At 42.1% G+C, this 17,472-nt stretch overlaps 1 protein-coding gene and 1 non-coding gene across 6 annotated transcripts in view; both read left to right on the forward strand.

The window, feature by feature from the left end:
- The window catches only part of LOC121434623 (membrane-associated guanylate kinase, WW and PDZ domain-containing protein 2), a 1,272,606-nt gene that overhangs the window by 886,564 nt on the left and 368,570 nt on the right, over positions 1 to 17,472 (forward strand). The gene's annotated exons all lie outside the window — the stretch shown is intronic.
- Positions 6,606 to 6,709, forward strand: LOC121434818. The gene has a single exon (XR_005972513.1). It is a non-coding gene; the product is annotated as a U6 spliceosomal RNA (small nuclear RNA).

The following is a 17,472-nucleotide window of genomic DNA, read 5'->3' on the forward strand; positions in this document are numbered from 1 at the left end:
CAGTAAGATAAAACAAAACCCACAGCAAAATGCAAACCAACAAAAGGAAAAGAGTCTCAAGAGAGGGCACAAGAATCAGAGACCCACTTGTTCACACACGCGGGAGTCCCACAAAATTACTAAGCTATGAGCTATAATATATACACAGAGAACCTGGTGCAGACCCATGCAAGCCCTGTACTTGCTGTTGCAAACTCTATGAGTTACATGTGCCTTGCTCGGTCGATTGAGAAGGCTTGGATCTCCCAGTGTCCTCCATTCCTTCTGCCTCTTATACACTTTTTCAGCCCCTCTTCTGCAGGGTTCCCTGAGCTCTGAGGAAAGGGATTTGATGAAGACATCCCATCTAGGGATACCTGTTCCAGTGTCTCCCTCCCCATCTCTTTCTGTCTCTGCCTAATGTCTGACAGATACCCACTGAATTTTGAAAAAAAAAAAAGAAGACATTAGTATATCTGGCATAAAAGAATCCATGGCGTGCAGGGGACATAAGCAAAATCAAAGAGGGCTGACGCACAAGTGAGAGGATTTCAAGGGAGCTGTGTTGGTAGTCCTGGCAACACGAAGCATTTCTGCTACACCCTCACCCCAAGAGGGTAATGGTGGTGGTGATCATGTTATTTAGCCTTTCTTGAGCATCTCTGGTACGTCAGAAACAGTGGGAAGCACTTTGTGTATGCTATTTTCTTTGCCGCTCCGCACATAAACCAAACACGGATAGGTTAACTCATTCTGGCTCATCTCTGTCCCCCGATCAGCTCCTGTCTCACTTCCTCGATCCTATTATCTCGAGCAAATGTTTGCTCTGTTCTTCTTCAATTCTAGGACTCTTGATACATGCAAGGGATAAAGCGCTTACTGAGGAACTACTTAGTATGTGCACAGACATGAACAATAGTACTGATCCTTATTCTCCTCAGTTTCCCGAATGAAAACTCTGTTTACTTTTGCTCTCCCAGGCCTATCACTTTCTCAACCTCACACCAGCTCTGTTTGGCAGAGGGAGTTTCCCAGAACACATTGCTTCTTTCTCTTCCCCCTCAGATGTTGGGATCTTGCATAATAGTGCTCACTCCCACGTGTTTAATTGGCTCTGCACCACTGACACATATTTTCACGCCTGCACAGAAGCTACTGTGCCTCAGAGTCTCTGACTAGAAAGTGGTGAACAAAGCCCTTTGCCACTGTTACTCTCTGGTTTAAATTTCACTTCCGCTTCCTTAAATACTGCTGTCTTTCAGCTGTGAAACCTTAAGCCCACTCACTCTCTCAACTAGAGATTTTACCTGTGTTTGTCTCTTCTGAAAAAAAAAAAAAAAACAGCTCTCCACAGACACGGGACAGTTGCAAAGGCCTCCCTGTTTCCTCAACTACTTTCAGGCAGCTTTCTTATCTGCAAGCCACCAAGGGTCCCAATGTGTCTCTCTCTGTGTTGGAGGTGTGCGTTTATGTATTCACGTGTGTACAAATGTGTGGGTTCTTGCCCTATATGTTAAAGGTCAGAGTTCAGTGCTGGCTATCTTCCTCTATTACCTCTCCTTGACAAAGAGTCTCTCCTTGAACCTGAATTGATTTAGCCAAGCTGGTTGACAAGTAAGTTCCTAGGATCCACTATCTTACCATCCCTTGGAGCCAGAATTCTAGACATGCACTACCACGCCCAACTTTTATGTGGGTGTGGGGTCTCAGATCTCAGGTCCTCATGTTTGTGGTAGACTCCACTGAGATATGCTCCCAGATCCTCAGCTTATCTCTTTAGAAACAACCTCTCCTCTCTCAAGGCGAGCCACGGGCACCAAGTCTGCTGGGCAGATTACAGCAGGAGCCATCCTTTTTGATGGCTGCCTTTTCACTCTAGACACCGCCATGGAGTGGCCTGCTGTTCAGAGACTCTGCCTTCAGATTGAGACCCACACGTCCCTCAGCTCCACCAACCTTATAGAAAGCTGCAGGCCAGCTTCATTTCGTGGGCTGATTGAATACTAACTGTTCACGTTTCTTTGAAATTCTGCCACAGCCACATCAAAGATGACATTCTCAGGGACCATGCTGGTTTGAGAAGGCAGCAGGCTGTCCCCCTTGTCTCTGCCTGCTGTGGCCTTGAACATGCCTGCGGGCTGCAGTTTTACTCCTTTAAGCCTGCCTGGGAAGAAAATATTAAACGTTCATTTAATATGAAAATCAGTAAAGGCTTTCAGGTTGTGGTTTAGGGGACATTTTTGTCAAAACATGCCTATTAATTTTCCTCTACTACGTCAAATGCTGGTCAGAGACTTACTCTGCATATTAAAACCGTGACACAATGATAATAGACCCATGGCAGTCCATGTGGCCATGGCACCTCATTTCACTCTTAAAATTCCTTGAGGATTTTAATTTTTTTCCTTAATGCTTCTCTAACGTCACACTTTCAAGTGCCATTCCCAAGGTTGCCTAGATCCAGAGAATACAGAGTGATTTCAAATGGTATTATATTTTCCATTTAAAAACAAAAAGAATTCCTGATTTTATCCTGCCTTTTGATTTCAAAGTCCTGTCAATCTTCTGTTCCCTAGGGTATTATCATTCTGTGTGCATGTACAAGAGAGAAAGGGAGAGAGAGAGACAGACAGAGACAGAGACAGACAGAGAGAGAACAGGAGCTTTTGCTGAAGTGTGAGGATATAATTGGGAGTCAGTTCCTTCTTCCCCCTTTGCTCAGACAGGTCTGTCCTGATCTACTATCTGCATGCTCCAGGGTCACTGTCCCTAAAGCACACACACCCCGCCCTCCCATATCCACCCCCCTCTCATGGTAGGGGCTCTGGGATTACAGATACAAGCCACTATGTCTGGCTTTTTAATTGTGGTTTCTGGGAACTGGATTCAGGTCTTCTGACTTGTACTGCATGCTTACCTACTAAGGAAGTTCCCCAGCCCTGACAGCAACTTAATGTTTAGTGATATGTTCTGTCAGAAAAATATGGTTGTCTTCCCTCATCAAGAAAAAGTGAGTTAAGACATGAGAAAAACTTAAAGCAAAGTGAAGAATTAATCCTTGTTAATCTTGAGAAAACACACACACACACACACACACAATACTTTATACAATGCTTAGTATCCAATTCCCTTTCTTTCTTTCTTTCTTTCTTATATTTTTTCCTTCTTTCTTCTTTCCTTCCTTCCTTCCTTTTTTTCCTTCCTTCCTTCCTTTACTTATTTGTTTGTTTGTTTGTTTATTTGTGTGTGTGTGTGTGTGTGTGTGTGTGTGGTTGAAAAAGTCAGTGTGTTGTAAGGGGGCTGCTTGTTTGTGTCCTAGCTGCCTAGCAGCTCAGACCTGAAATAATCAGACAGAAACTGTATTAATTAAATCACTGCTTGGCCCATTAGCTCTAGCTTCTTATGGTCTAACTCTTACATGGTAATTTAACCCATCTCCATTAATCTGTGTATCACCACGTAGCTGTGGTTTACCGGGTAAAGTTCTGGTATCTGTCTCCCACGGGGCTTCATGGCTTCTCCTTCACTCCGCCTCCTTTCTCCCAGCATTCAGTTTAGTTTTTCCCACCTACCTCTGTTCTGTCCTATCAGGCCAAGGCAGTTTCTTTATTAACCAATAGTTTTCCCAGCATACAGGGGGGAATCCCACATCATCAGGGTATTCTCACCTCTAACACCTCTAAAGTGTGGTACTCTGGAGCTGTTGGTGGGGCAAGTGGGCTTCCTCTTCACCGCCACAGGCTTCTGGTTCCACGGGAATTGTCTTGGCTCTGCAGATGGAATGCCAAGTGCAGACCAGAACACTACTTGTTTTTGTGGGTCACGTGCTGACACTGCAGAGCATGGTCCAGGCATTCTTGTTGATGGCAGTCCTCATGTTAAGAATGATGGATTTTTGCTGACATTTCAGGATCTACCTTTTGGGACCATCTAATGCCTTTGCTGAGGTCACCCTGGAGCCATAGATACAAGTGTTCTGAGCCACCTGATGTGGGTGCTGGTAATTTAACTCAGGTCCCTGTAAGAGCAATATGTGCTCTTAACCACAAAGCTGTCTTCAGTCCAGGATATATATGTGTGTGTGTGTGTGTGTGTATCTATTGAATACATATAAATGTATATATATTCACATATGTGTATATATATATATATATTGAATACATATATATGTGTGTATACGTATTTGAATATATATATATATTCACATATGTGTATATATATATATATTGAATACATATATATGTGTGTATACGTATTTGAATATATATATATATATGTGTGTATATATATATATATATATTCTTTATTGGTTCTTTGGAGTTTCACATCATGGACCCCAGTTGCATTTACCTCCTGGTCCCCCCTCCATCCTCATTCCTACTGTGGCCCCCCATAGGAAACAAATCAAAGTTAGCAAGCAAGTGAACAAAAGAAAAAGGGAAAAGTAAACAAAACAAAAATTACAATAGAAAAATCTCATTGTTCCTTCTTTTTGGTTTCTCCAACACCTCTTTGTTGGTCCTGGTAGCAATGAAGGCTTCAGTGTGCCTTATCTCTTTGCCCTATTGGTTTTGCCGGCAAATGTCTGTTGCAGTGAATCACTGGTCTAGGGCAAGGCCTGTGGTTTCTGGTACACCATCCTCTCTGGGTCCTCATGGGAACTCCTATGGGCTATCCTATGACTACCACGGGTCTTTGAGATCTTTCAGGTATTGTTACACAGGACCAATCCTTTCCCCAGCTCCAGCAGGTCCTAGATGGAGTAGATGCTAGGGTGGGTCAACCAAGGCCTGGCTGTGGGCCTCAATAGTAGCCAAGCTGGTCAGACCCGGCCCTTGGGGCCAACTACCTGAGGCAAGTCTTTGGAGCCAGCCCCACTACGTGCATGTCCTCAGGATTGGTTCACCCTGCCCTGTGGTGAGTGGTGGGGGCCATCTCTCCAGGGATCAGGGGCCAGGTCTCCTGGTATATTGTCCAGGGAGAAGCAAGCTGAATTTGAATCTTAAAGAGGGGTTTTGAAATGAATATGATATTCACATGGATAGCCTTGCTATGTAAATTTATATACAGACGTTTTCCTAAAAAACACTAGCAAATCTTACTGCTACCTAACCAAGCCTCAAATGGCTAGATTGTCTTCTAAAAGCTTTGATACAATCCATTTAAAAAATAAGCATAATTATGTGGTATCAGAGTAGCTGGTAGAGTGCACAGAGCTTGGATATAAAATGGCTATTTTATATTGTCTCTTTGGGGAGCGTTAGAGAAGTCTGGTGAAGTCGGATGCCAAGAGTGAAAAGAAACTTGGAATTTGTGAAATCTCTCCCCGGTCATTATCTGCATCTGCCTCAACAGCTAAGGCTGTTCTAACGTTCACTTGGTTTAGATGTACGTTTATCTTGTCAGTATACAGAAATGTAAAATATTCACCTTTTCAAAACCTAAAGGTCACGCTAAATGGCTTGAGGAATTTCACATCACTGCAATGTCTCAAGATCTTTGCCTATTCGCTGAAATATTAGCTTCAAAATAATTGCGTGTAGCAAGACCAAACACACTGGAGAAAGAGAAAATATGCGTGTGAAAACAAAGTCTTCAGTAAAGTTTTATGGCGCACTCAGTGAACACTTAACTAACAAAATCTTACCTTGACTTCTCACCAGGCACCTTTGCAGGGAAGTGGAGAAGAGTTAAATTCATAGAACTTGTACCATATCTGTGTAGTTTCCAAACCGTGTAAGGATGAAGTAGTCAATAACGCCCTGGTTCTTAAAGAGTATAAAATATCTGGCTGTTGTATTTATAATTCATTTATTTTGATTTTTATTGGGCTTGGTTTTAAGACTCTGGTAGATTGCACTGAAGATTAAGATGAGCTGTAGTCTTACAGATGCTACTCTTTGCCTCTACTCACCGAGGCTTCTGCAAAGTATGTCTAGGTAGCAAGGACAAGGCTGGGTTCTCCTGTCTTGAATGGTTTACCCTGCTGTGAGGTACTGCCATACCTAATGAAATATTCTGTATTTATCAAGTTCAAAAATGTCTTGTCACATTGAAAGGGTCCTAGTTATCAATTACACATAAATTTTTAAAGCATAGCAAATTGGTAAAAAGGAAAATCAATTTCTGTTTACTGAAATATAGAAATGCATTCATTATTATTTCTCTGATTAAAAAGTGCAAAAGTACTCTGTTTGATCAGACTAAGGCCCCTCCTTTTGCCAGCAGCTTCTGGCTTACAGATATAGTTACTGCCCTCACACTTAAATTTCCCCACTCTTCGCCTTCTGCATACAAACCAGAAAGAAGAACAAGTCATTGGCTTGCCGTACTTTTGCCACTTCTCAAAACAAACAAAGGAAACACACAAAAGGAGAAGCTACAGTGACAAACAGCAGATTGTTCCCTGGGGTCTGAAAAGACAGCTCTGTATGATCTGAATAGGAGGCAATCTCCTTACCATTTTCTTGTTACTCGTGAAACGATAAGATAGACACATATCCACAAACACACAAACCAGAAGAGGAATGCCGTTTGCAACACGGTCCTCTGCTTAGTGGTCAAGAGCAGCTATTGGTAGTTTTGTTTTTCTCCCTCGAGTTTTCTGTATTGAACAGCACTATACAGTGTTCAATTTGGCAGCACACATACTAAAACCACAATGGTAAAAAGATTAGCATGTCATCTGTGCAGAGATGACATGCAAACTCATGAAGCATTCCATATTTTTGCACCAACTCTTGCAAAGGCTGCCTGACAAAAACCACCTGTGATGCGGGAAGGTCTCCCCAAGGTCCTTCCTTTTGCAGTAGGTGGTGGAGAGCTGGTACCTTGCTCAGCGCCTCCTGGCATCTCCGCAGCATGAAAGTCACGTCACTAATAAGTTCACCGAGTAACTCCTGGTTTGGGACCTGAATGCTTGTTATTATTATTTAAAACATTTATTAGTACATTAGCATTCCAACAAAAACATGATGTCTGGCTCAGTTTATTAAAAATATATATAAGCAGACTAGAAATTTAACACAGAAGAATGCAAACAATTATCTAAATTGCATTTGGACATACTACGTAAGGCTTTAGGAGCTAGTGGGTTTATGTGAGAAAGCATGTTTAGTTTTCAAATCGGTATGCTCTTAACAGTGCTATGCTTTAGAAATAGAGGTAGATTTGAGTGCTCACATGAAATGAATGGTTGTGTGAGCCGAGCAAATCTACATTGTATTCTCCTTTCGCCTGTGGCAACAGAAGCAGTGATTCAGACCTGGAACAGCTGTCTAAGGGTTCAGTGAAATGGGAACCATTGGCTTACTATCTGATGACTTTTTATAGGGTGTGTGTGCAAGCATTTGTCTTTATTCCCCTGCCGTTGTTACAACTCTTTTAAAAAGAGGGGAGAAGGAGCAACAGAGAGAGTTGGAGGGGAAGGGAGAGAAGAAGGAAGTGAGGAAGATGAGGAAGGTAAGAAGGTGAAGGAAGAGGAGAAAGAAGGAAGAGAAATGTGGATAGGCTGGAGAAGTAGCTCAGGGGAGGAGCGCTTGCCTAGCAGACTTATGAGGGTATGGGTTTCGTTTCAGCATGGAAGAAAGGACCCATTCTGTTAAGAACATATCATATGTCTACAGCTCTGTTACAAACTTTAGATGCATCATAAAACATAATTCTCATGGTAACCCTAAGTAGGTGTTATTCCAGATTCGAAGAAAATGAAACAGGCCTAAAGAGATTACTCAAAAGAATCAATCAGTTACCCATTCTAGAGTCTGGTTTCAAGTCTTTAATCTACACCAGCATCTAGGGGTATCTGATGCCAATTTTCAAAACTAGAAATTTCCACAAGGTTTCCAAAAAATACCCAGTTTGGTTGTGGACAAAAGAATAAAATAAAGCAGGGAACTCCTCATGGGACTGGGAGGAAGCTAATGCTAAATGTTTACAATGCCTGACCATTGTTAACACCTGGAGCAGAGCCTAAAGATGCCCTTCCAGGGATCCTCAGACAGGAGGCAGGAGAAGGGTGTGGCTCCCGTTGTGGTTCTAGGGGACTGAGTTGCTCTGAAGAGTGTAATTTACAGAGATGCTCTCTGGGAAGACATTTGCAGTGGTGTGCAGATTGTAAATGTGTGTGTCTTACATGCATGTGCTTGTAGCTTTTGGCTAGTCCCTATAAAAAAATATAAGTCACTGCCTTCATAATGTTTAACGTTCATCCACAAAACAGCGTGAATATCAGAGTACTTCTTAAGATTGAAGTGAATTTTAGATTTATACCTGAAGCATTACAGTATACACACTAACGGAGTAACATGTGAAGTGTTGATACAAAGAAACATTGTGTAACGTTTAAATTCAGTTCAATACGGTCCTCTTCCTCAAACATCTCTCATCTCTTCCTCAAATATCTTTGTGTTGAAACTTTCAAAACCTTTTCTTCCATCTTTTTGAAATGTACAATAAGTTATTGTTCTCTGCAGTCACCAAACTCTACAATAGCATGCCAGAACGTCTTGCTCCTATCTGTCACACAGGAGCCACAGATCAACCTTCCTTTACCCGGTTTTCTCTACTCTTCCCAGCCCACGATTCCACCTCTCTACCCTCAGTTTCTGGGGATCAACTTTTTCAGATTCTGCATCTGTGTGAGAACACATACTGCTTGGTTCTGCATACCCGTCAGGGTCTTAATGATTTCATTCGGTCTGGCTGAACAGTATCCTCGTGTGTGTGTGTGTGTGTGTGTGTGTGTGTGTGTGTGTGTGTGTGTGTCATATTCTCTTGCTGTTCTCACTGATGTGATATATGCACTCACTACCAGACCCTTTCCTCCCCTCTCCTCTGGGAACTTCTCTTTAAAATCTACTTTGAATATTCCTGGACTATTTACCTTGCTTGTTCCCATTCGTGCCTCTGTAAAGGTCATCACGTCTTCCCCAGGATCTCTATATTTTGACAATTATTCTATTGATACAGTTATTACACTAGAGTTCATTTCCACAAATCATCTTGTCCCAGCACATAGTAGGCATTCAATAATCAACAATTGATTATTTGGCGATAAGCCTGAAAATAGAGACTGCATCTTAATACCCTGACTTTCAGCAATAACTGTCCCTGTACTTAGCTTGGAGTGTGGGCACAGTGTGTTTTGAATGGGTAAATGAATACAAAAGACACCTAGAGTTGTCATGGTTTTCACATTATCAGAGATTAAAGCATTCTTAGACCCCAATTGTCATTTAAAACAGTAGAATATGTCATAGAATTGATGGGTGTGGCACAAATTTATAAAAAGCCTTCAATTTTAGAATGAGATGAACTGCCCCAAGTTTTCCACACCACAGATAACAGCAAATCCCAACAAATGAGTGGAAGTATATATCATGCAGAAGGAACTTAGGTACTTGGATTTACTGAAGGAGCACATTACATAGATGGCCCTAGACATACTTATTTTTAAAATCTGGTTATTCAAGAGGTTCACAGCCCTCCACAGATTGCAGACTTGACAGAAGCAGGTAGGAACGTGAGATTCTACTCTTCCTTAAAACAGTGGCTGTCTTCTAGAACCCCCAAGAGCAGAGCTGCTGCCAGCATTTGAAGGAAAAGACAAGCAGGAACAACCAAGCAGTCACTTCTGAGAATGTCGCAAAGGTGCAGTCACCACAGAAAACAGAAAGAACGCGGCTGCAAGCTAAGACTACCGGGACACAGAGCTGTTAGGCGGTGGAGCAAGGGCAGCCACCGTCGGTAAGAAATTGCAGTCAGGACAAGCGAGACGAGAAGGGAATTAACGGTAGTCATAAAGCTGATGGAAATGTTGGGGAGGGACGGATGCTCTCTTTGTTGAGTTGCGTGGATGCCAGAGGCAGGTTCCAGTAGAGATGTCGCAGCTCACAGCTGGAAATGATTCTTCCTAAAAGGGCAAAATGACAGAATCGAGGTTTCCTTGTCACCCAATATGAAGTATATGGCAAACTAATACTTTAATGATAAAAAAAAAAGTTGAAACTCTGGTTTTGTTTTCAAGATACACTTTTTATTTTTTTTATTTTTGTAGACTTGGGGCTTTCTTTCTTCTCCTTCCTTTCCCTTTTGCCTCGTTTGATTTATTTGCGTGTCTTCCTGTTCTCCTCCCTGCTCTTCCGCCCTCTCCCTGCCTGCCTCACCCTCCAGAATATCTGGCACCGCTCTCAATTTAGCCTTTGTATTTTACAACAGCTTTGGGCCTGCTAAAAATCCTGAACAGAAAATCCAGGCTTCCATCTGCCTCATCCCACCCTACCCTCCACTCACCTCCCCTTTCTCTGGCATCTCACTCTCTGAGGTGAACTTGTTACAGCTGAAAAATCAATACTAATAGAATATCAGGGAAAGCCCATAGTCTATCTACGAATGCCCTCTTTGTATTATTTGGCTCCCTTGGGTTTTAGCACTTGGCTGGGCTGTATCCATTGCAATGTCCACTGCCTTAACAAACTCCTGTGTTTCCCTCATCCCTCTGCTTTTCAAGTCATTGACTATGTTACTGACACCTTGGCCCCACCTTTTTGAAAATGCCACACAGTTGGGGTCTTATATACTATGGAGCACTATATAAGAAACAAACTTTTCTGTTTGTTTCTTCCACTTAGCAGTGAACACCCAAGGGTTTCTCGTTTGTCTCCTCATAATTTGGTCGCTCACGTCTATTTATCTCAGCATAATGTTCACGTATAAATATAACCACAGTTTTTTTAGTCCAATCTCCTATTACAGTATATTCTGGATTCCTTCCAGTTTTGAGCAATTAGGTATACGTTGTAAACCATGTAAAAGTTCATGCAGATACAAGTTTTCAACTCACTTGGATAAATACTTATGACTATGATGACTGGATTACATGTACAACCGTGATAAATTCCCTACCTGCCTCCCACCATGGTTGTACACTGTTGCCTTCCCACCGGCGGTGATGGGAGTTCTGATTGCGCTGCAGCCCTGTTAATGTTTGTTGTTGTCAGGGCTTCGTATTTTAGACATTGTGAATGCAGTTAGACTTTAAATGTAATTTTGTCGTCATTACAAGGGAAGACTCCTTAAAAACAGATTCAAATAGAAGAAAATGTTCTTCAATCTATGGTAGATAATTCTTCATAAACTTAGCATCGTGAGCTTGGTGTAAACACTGAAAACAGACCAGAACAACAGTGTCTTGTACATTGTTGAGGTGTTAATTATGTCAGTGTTCTGCTTAGGTGAGATGACGGTCACGCTGTTCTCTGTAGGTCAGGGTACCTGTGCAGCGTGCTGAACAGGGCAGCTTGGGACACGGTACTCAGATAAGTCAGGCGTGTTTATTCGTATACTCAAGTTGTACCTACAACCCTAGTCAAAGTGGCCAAAGACAAGGACAGGCAAGAGAGGTACTGAAGGTGTCAAATCTTTGAAAACGTATTACATTTAACAGATTCCATTTTTGTATCTCCACATTGCTAAAGAAAGCTTCGCTTGTCTCAAATATAAACCCAGACTCTCTCTTACTAATACAGTGGTCTTTGGGGTGAAGATTATATGGATTACAATCTATAAGCAAGCTTAACTTATTGCCTGACATATGATAACTGTTAATACTGAGTTGGCTGCCCAGTGGAAAGCTGGGAGTGAGGAAGGAGGGCTTGGCTGAAAAACGTAGAAGTGATGTAGAAGTGACAACGTTTGAACAAGCTGACTAGGTCTCCTGGGGACGCCTACAAAGTGAAACAGAAGCAAGTCACAGCTGGGTCTGAAAAGGCCAAGAAGAGGAATGTTACATTGCAAAAGGGCATCCTACCGCTCGAAAGTACCGAAGAAACACACAGCTTTTGTGATTCTGGCAGATGCCAGAAGGAGAAAGCCTGGGGATGCCGTGGATCCTTTTCTTAGATTTGTGTCAACTGTTAGCTCTCCTTTTGTCTCTGAACTCCTTCCTCCACCCCATCCCGGAGTCGGTCATTAGTAAGAGGATGCACTGTTAATGAGTGCGTTCAGTTTCTCCATCTGTGCGTTGACATGACACCTGTTCCTGCGGTACCGGGGTATCTTAGCTGCAGCCAACGCAAGGAACTAGCCACAGGCACTCATTATTCTGAAGACCTGTGGCAGGTTTAGGTCTAGAGATACCAGGGTCGGGAGAGCCGTGACACTGTGAGATCATCCATTCAAAACAAAATGAGATGCTGGAGGATATAAAGAGTAGAAGAAAGAAGCTATTATTAGTCAACTTCAACTTAAGGTGAACGTGTTTGTGTACTACCAGAAAAAAAGTTGATTTTCAAAAATTGCTTCTTTAGTTTTCATATAAAGGAAAATAAGTTTTTTTTCTACAGAGTAACTCCAATCAGCTATTGAGAGTCAATAAACTGAAATAGTTTTATTTTTAAAATATGAAATATACTAATAAGCCCTAATATAACTTCTATATTTTCATTCTCATGTCAAATTTTATATTTCTTGTGCTCTCTTCTAGTGGTTTTGGAATTTAATTTAAAAGCATTTTCAGATTGGTAGATATTTTATAGACGATTCCCTGGTACCTGGTGTTTTAATTCATCGAGTCTCTAAGTTGAACTGAAATGTCTGTGTTTCTTAAATGATGGTCAGTTTCTTGTCATGTATACAGTTTTAGTCTCTTATAAAAGGTTGAGATATTCTACCAAAATAATTAGTCACTATTTTCTTGAATTTTTCTTAAGAAAAATACACACACACACACACACATATATTAGAACATAGTGAATTTCTCATTTTAAACTGTTTGTCTTTGAGATCTTTCAAAGTCATTAGCATGGACTGAGAATGCACCTTAGTGATAACACCCATCTAACACGCATGGGCTCTAGGTTCAAACCCAGATGCACGGGAAATCAAGTAGGGGTGTAGAGTAAAGAGGTAGGGAGGAAGGAAGGGAAGGATGCAGGGAGAAGGTGGCAGGCAGGCATATAGGTAGTGTGTTGTGTTAAGCCTAGTATTACAACAGCTGTAATTGTAATTTTCACACTGTGAATCCTATGCTCTCCTAACGTTCTAGGCTGTAGTTTTCCAGACTCTTTCACGGACATCATTCTTACCATGCCAGTCACAAGTGTTCTCAAGATCAGAGTGCCAAGCCCTCCTAATCCCACGATGACCTTTGTCACTGTCCCACCAAGGATGAATGACTGAATGGTGAATGACCATGGCAAGGGAGGAGCCAGAGCATTGCCGGGACCTCAGTTCACATCCAAGCTTCAGTCTGGAAATCATATCTCTATCTTTTTTTAAAGGTAGACTGTAGGGTTAAGACAGCCCCTTTAGGGGGCGGGGTTTGCCTCGGGCAAATGCCTGCCAATAAATGGGCACGCGGGGAGGTGGCTCTGCCCCTTTTTTCCTTCCTACCTCCTGTACTACGCTGGAACTTCGTTCTGTAAGTTTATCATTAAAGTGGTAAATATTCTTTAATATCTGCATTGAATTTATTTATGCCGATACATTTGGCGCCCAACGTGATAGTTTTCCTTAGTTATGATAAAAGATAAAATAGATATAAATATTGTAACTGTAATTCTTGCTTGATAACTGTTTTGCTATATGTAACTTTGCTATGTTAAAGTTAAAGCCTTCCTTTTTTTGTTTAAACAGAAAAAGGGGAAGTGGTGTGGGAGTGTCATATATCAATCTGTTGATTTCATTGGTTAAGCAATAAAGAAACTGCTAGGCCCATTTGATAGGCCCACCCTTAGGTGGGTGGAGTAAACAGAACAGAACGCTGGGAGGAAGCGGAAGTGAGCTCAGACTCCACAGCTCTCCTCTCGGGAGCAGACGCCTCAGAGAGATGCCATGCTCCGCTCTCCCGAGCAGACGCACGCGATGAAACAAGCCTTCAGGTTAGACATGCTGAACCTTTCCCGGTAAGACCGATGCTCACAGATTATTAGAGATGGGTTGATCGGGATGTGAGAATTAGCCTGTAAGGGCTAGAGCTAAAGGGCCAAGCAGTGTTTAAAAGAATACAGTGTCCGTGTAATTATTTCAGGGCATAAGCTAGCCGAGCAGGCAGCCGGGGTGCTGGGGACGCAGCCCCGCCGCTCATATTACTACAGTAGACCACGTCTCTCTTGAGAGCGTGGACATCCACGTTCTAATTCAACACTATGGATGTCTGTTCTCACTACAATAGGTTGCTCACACTGTGAAGCAACACATTCACATATGACCAATAAGAAGGCCACAGAGAGTTGGCACTTATTCTTCACACACACACACACACACACACACACACACACACAGAGAGAGAGAGAGAGAGAGAGAGAGAAGACACAGACAGACACAGAGTGACTCTCTCCCTCCCTCTCTCCCCCTCTCTGTATCTGTCTCTCTCTCTGTCTCTGTCTCTCTCTGTGTATCTCTCTGTCTCTCTCTCCCTGTCTGTCTCTGTCTGTCTCTCTCTCTCTCTCTCTCTCTCTCTCTCTCTCTCTCTCTCTCTCTGCAATGCTAGAGCACTTGCAAGCCTCAGATAGGAACTGGAACAGTGGAGATAGGTTTTGCTATCTGCTGATGCAGTCATTGCTACAACTCTATAGCTCCCTTTAGGGCGATCAACCAAGGGCAGCAGAATGAACTCAGAAGACCTAAGCCGGCTGAAAGAGAACAATGTTTCCTTCTACTGTCTTGTGTTAACTGCCCATCAAGTGACTGTTTCCCAGCCATGGCAGATCTTGGACCAACACCTCCATTTGTTGAGCCACCCAAGCTCTTAAACATCTTGCTACAGGATTCCTCTGTATACTAGTTCTTTGTGGACCTCTGATTCACAGTATAAAGCTTTTCTCAACTTATTTTCTCCAAACTCCTCAGGTTTGGGATTTTAGAAGAATGCCAGATCAGCACATCTGGTGGAAGTAAGGATGACTGTCTATCTATGCATGGATATTTAAATATATATGCATAAACTACATTCAGAATATTGTTGAAGATGGGAAGCATAGGGACATGGATGCTTCTATGCCAAGGTTCCAGTTTTTAGCTTGGGAAATTATTTTGAAATACCTCCTCGCTTTGGGAAGATATTGAGGCTACTTCATGACCCATTTGAATGAGGACTTGCGTCATGAAAGTGTTGGCCAAGGATTAGCATATTTTGTTGAGTTTAGACACAGCCCTTCCTTATACAGAGTACCTCACATGCCCTTTGGTAAGTTTCCCTGCTGTAGTGACTACAAGTGAGAAGTGTTCTTGTTGATAGTTTCAGTATCATCACCATGAAATACCTGTGCTATATTTCAGTGTATTGATAGTGTCTTTCTAGGAAGGACCACAATCTCTGCAGAATCATGCTGACAGCCAATTTCTCATAACTGTTTGTCATGCATATAGGATAGTCAAAATGACTGGTCCTTGCAAGACAAGACCAACTGTACTTCCAATAAATGGGCCAGAGTTGATTGCTTTGACCTAATGTTAAGCCAAGTAGTCAGCCACTGAGATGAGTTTAGTGGCTGTTTCTGTTGAAATCACAGTCAGAGCAAGGCTGGTTTGTGATTAGCATAATGAGAATGCCTAAAATGAGAGGAAATTGTTGACATCTCATGTAAAGATGGGAACTTTGGGGAAGTAATGAACAGATTGCTAGTGTGTGTGAGCATGCGGTTAACCTATTTGAGATGACATCATGCAGGGGGGCTGTCTTGCTGTATGCCCACCTGGAGCATCAGAATTTGTATTCATTCAGAGGAGACTCAAGACCTTGTTGGTCTAGGTCTCTCCTGAGGCAATGGTCCAACCGAGTCCTTCTGCAGGCGCCGTATGATGACGTCAGGAAAGTGGAGTAACATATCCACTCTGCATCTGAAGTCGTTCTAAGTCATTAGCATTGCTGTTCTCTGTTTCAGATGTCCATGAGAAACGGAGACAGTAAGACCTTTAGCCCCTGTGACCTGAGATCTCAGTTATATGTTCATCCAGGGCCTGCTGATTACCTAGTAGACCCCTGACTCACTTCTATGCAAATGTAAACTGAGGATTTCACTTATAGAAAAGCATTCAAGGGAATGTATTTAAGAATGCCAGGATAGGGGCTGGAGAGATGGCTCAGTGGTTAAGAGCATTGCCTGCTCTTTCAAAGGTCCTGAGTTCAATTCCCGGCAACCACAAGGTGGCTTATAACCATCTGTAATGAGGTCTGGTGCCCTCTTCTGGACTGCAGGCATACATGCAGAGAGACTATTGTATACATAATAAAAAATAAATATTTTTTTTTAAAAAAGAATGCCAGGATAAAAAATGTTTTGTTTTTCCCTCTTAAACTTATTTAATAAGGTTGTATGAGTATGTATGTGTCGGTATGCATACGCTATGGTGTATGTGGAAGTCAGGGGACAATTATTGGGAATTGGTTCTCCCCTCCCACCATGTGGGTCTTTTAAAGGATCAGCCTTGGGTCATAAGTCTTGGTGTCAAGTGTTTTACGCAGTGAGCCATCTTGGCAACCTGTAAAAGCCTTTAAAGTCTGTTTTCCCTGTAGCTCATTAAAACGTTCCATAAATACAACTAGTGATATGGTTTGGGGTGAAGGCTTTGACACCAAATCTGACCTTTTTGAATTGATCCTCAAGACGCATGTGGAGAAAGGAGAAAGCCAGTTCCACTAGTTTGCCCAAGCTCCAATATGGTCATGTCGAGCAAGTACACACACCCATATACGCACGCCCTAATAAACAGACATAGGGATAGTGTATAGCAATTTTACTTTCCATAGCTACACAAAAGCAGTAGGGAAAATATGCCTAACAGGTTTAAATTCAAAAAGAGTTCCAAGAAACATGAATTATCAGAAGAATCTTTAAGATATATTATCAGCATTCAAAGAAAAACTTATAAGACAAAAAAACATGGAGTAGAAGTGGACAAGGCTTAGAAGATAAAGGAAAAGGGAAAATACGTAAGGTATGAAGGCATCACAAACTACAGATGGAGCATAAACATCACTTCTGAAAATCCAACAGGTCTTAACAAACGTGTGGGGAGGATGACGTGAAGAAGATGACATGTAACAGACAAGGTGCACCTTGCACATGTGCAGCTGACGTTTCCGAAGAAGGAAAGGCAACTTTTAAAGGAAAAATTCCTGAAATTTAAATGTTGGCTAGGTTTTGATTTCCAAATTTAAAAAGGAAACACTGAGTTTCAGAAAATCCTATAGAAAATAATATCAAGATGAGTCTTAGTTAACTACAATAATTTTCTAAAACAGAGAGTTTTGCAGATCAACTTGCAGGGTCCTAGAAATTGACGTCAGTGGAGTCACAGGTGGATTTGGTGCAGCGCTCAGGACAGGCGATGGAGCAGTGCCTGCTCCTTGTTAAAGTACAGCAGTTTGATCTGAACATTTGTGGGCAGCTAGATAACTTCACAATTATAGAGTGTGGTGTGTGTGTGTGTGTGTGTGTGTGTGTGTGTGTGTGTGTGTAACAAAGAGATGTTCTCAGGAAGGCACCTTGT

This window comes from Microtus oregoni, unplaced genomic scaffold (genome assembly GCF_018167655.1).
Source record: "Microtus oregoni isolate MIOR12 unplaced genomic scaffold, Mior012 000044F_ref0000062, whole genome shotgun sequence".
NCBI classification, from domain to species: Eukaryota; Metazoa; Chordata; class Mammalia; order Rodentia; family Cricetidae; genus Microtus; species Microtus oregoni.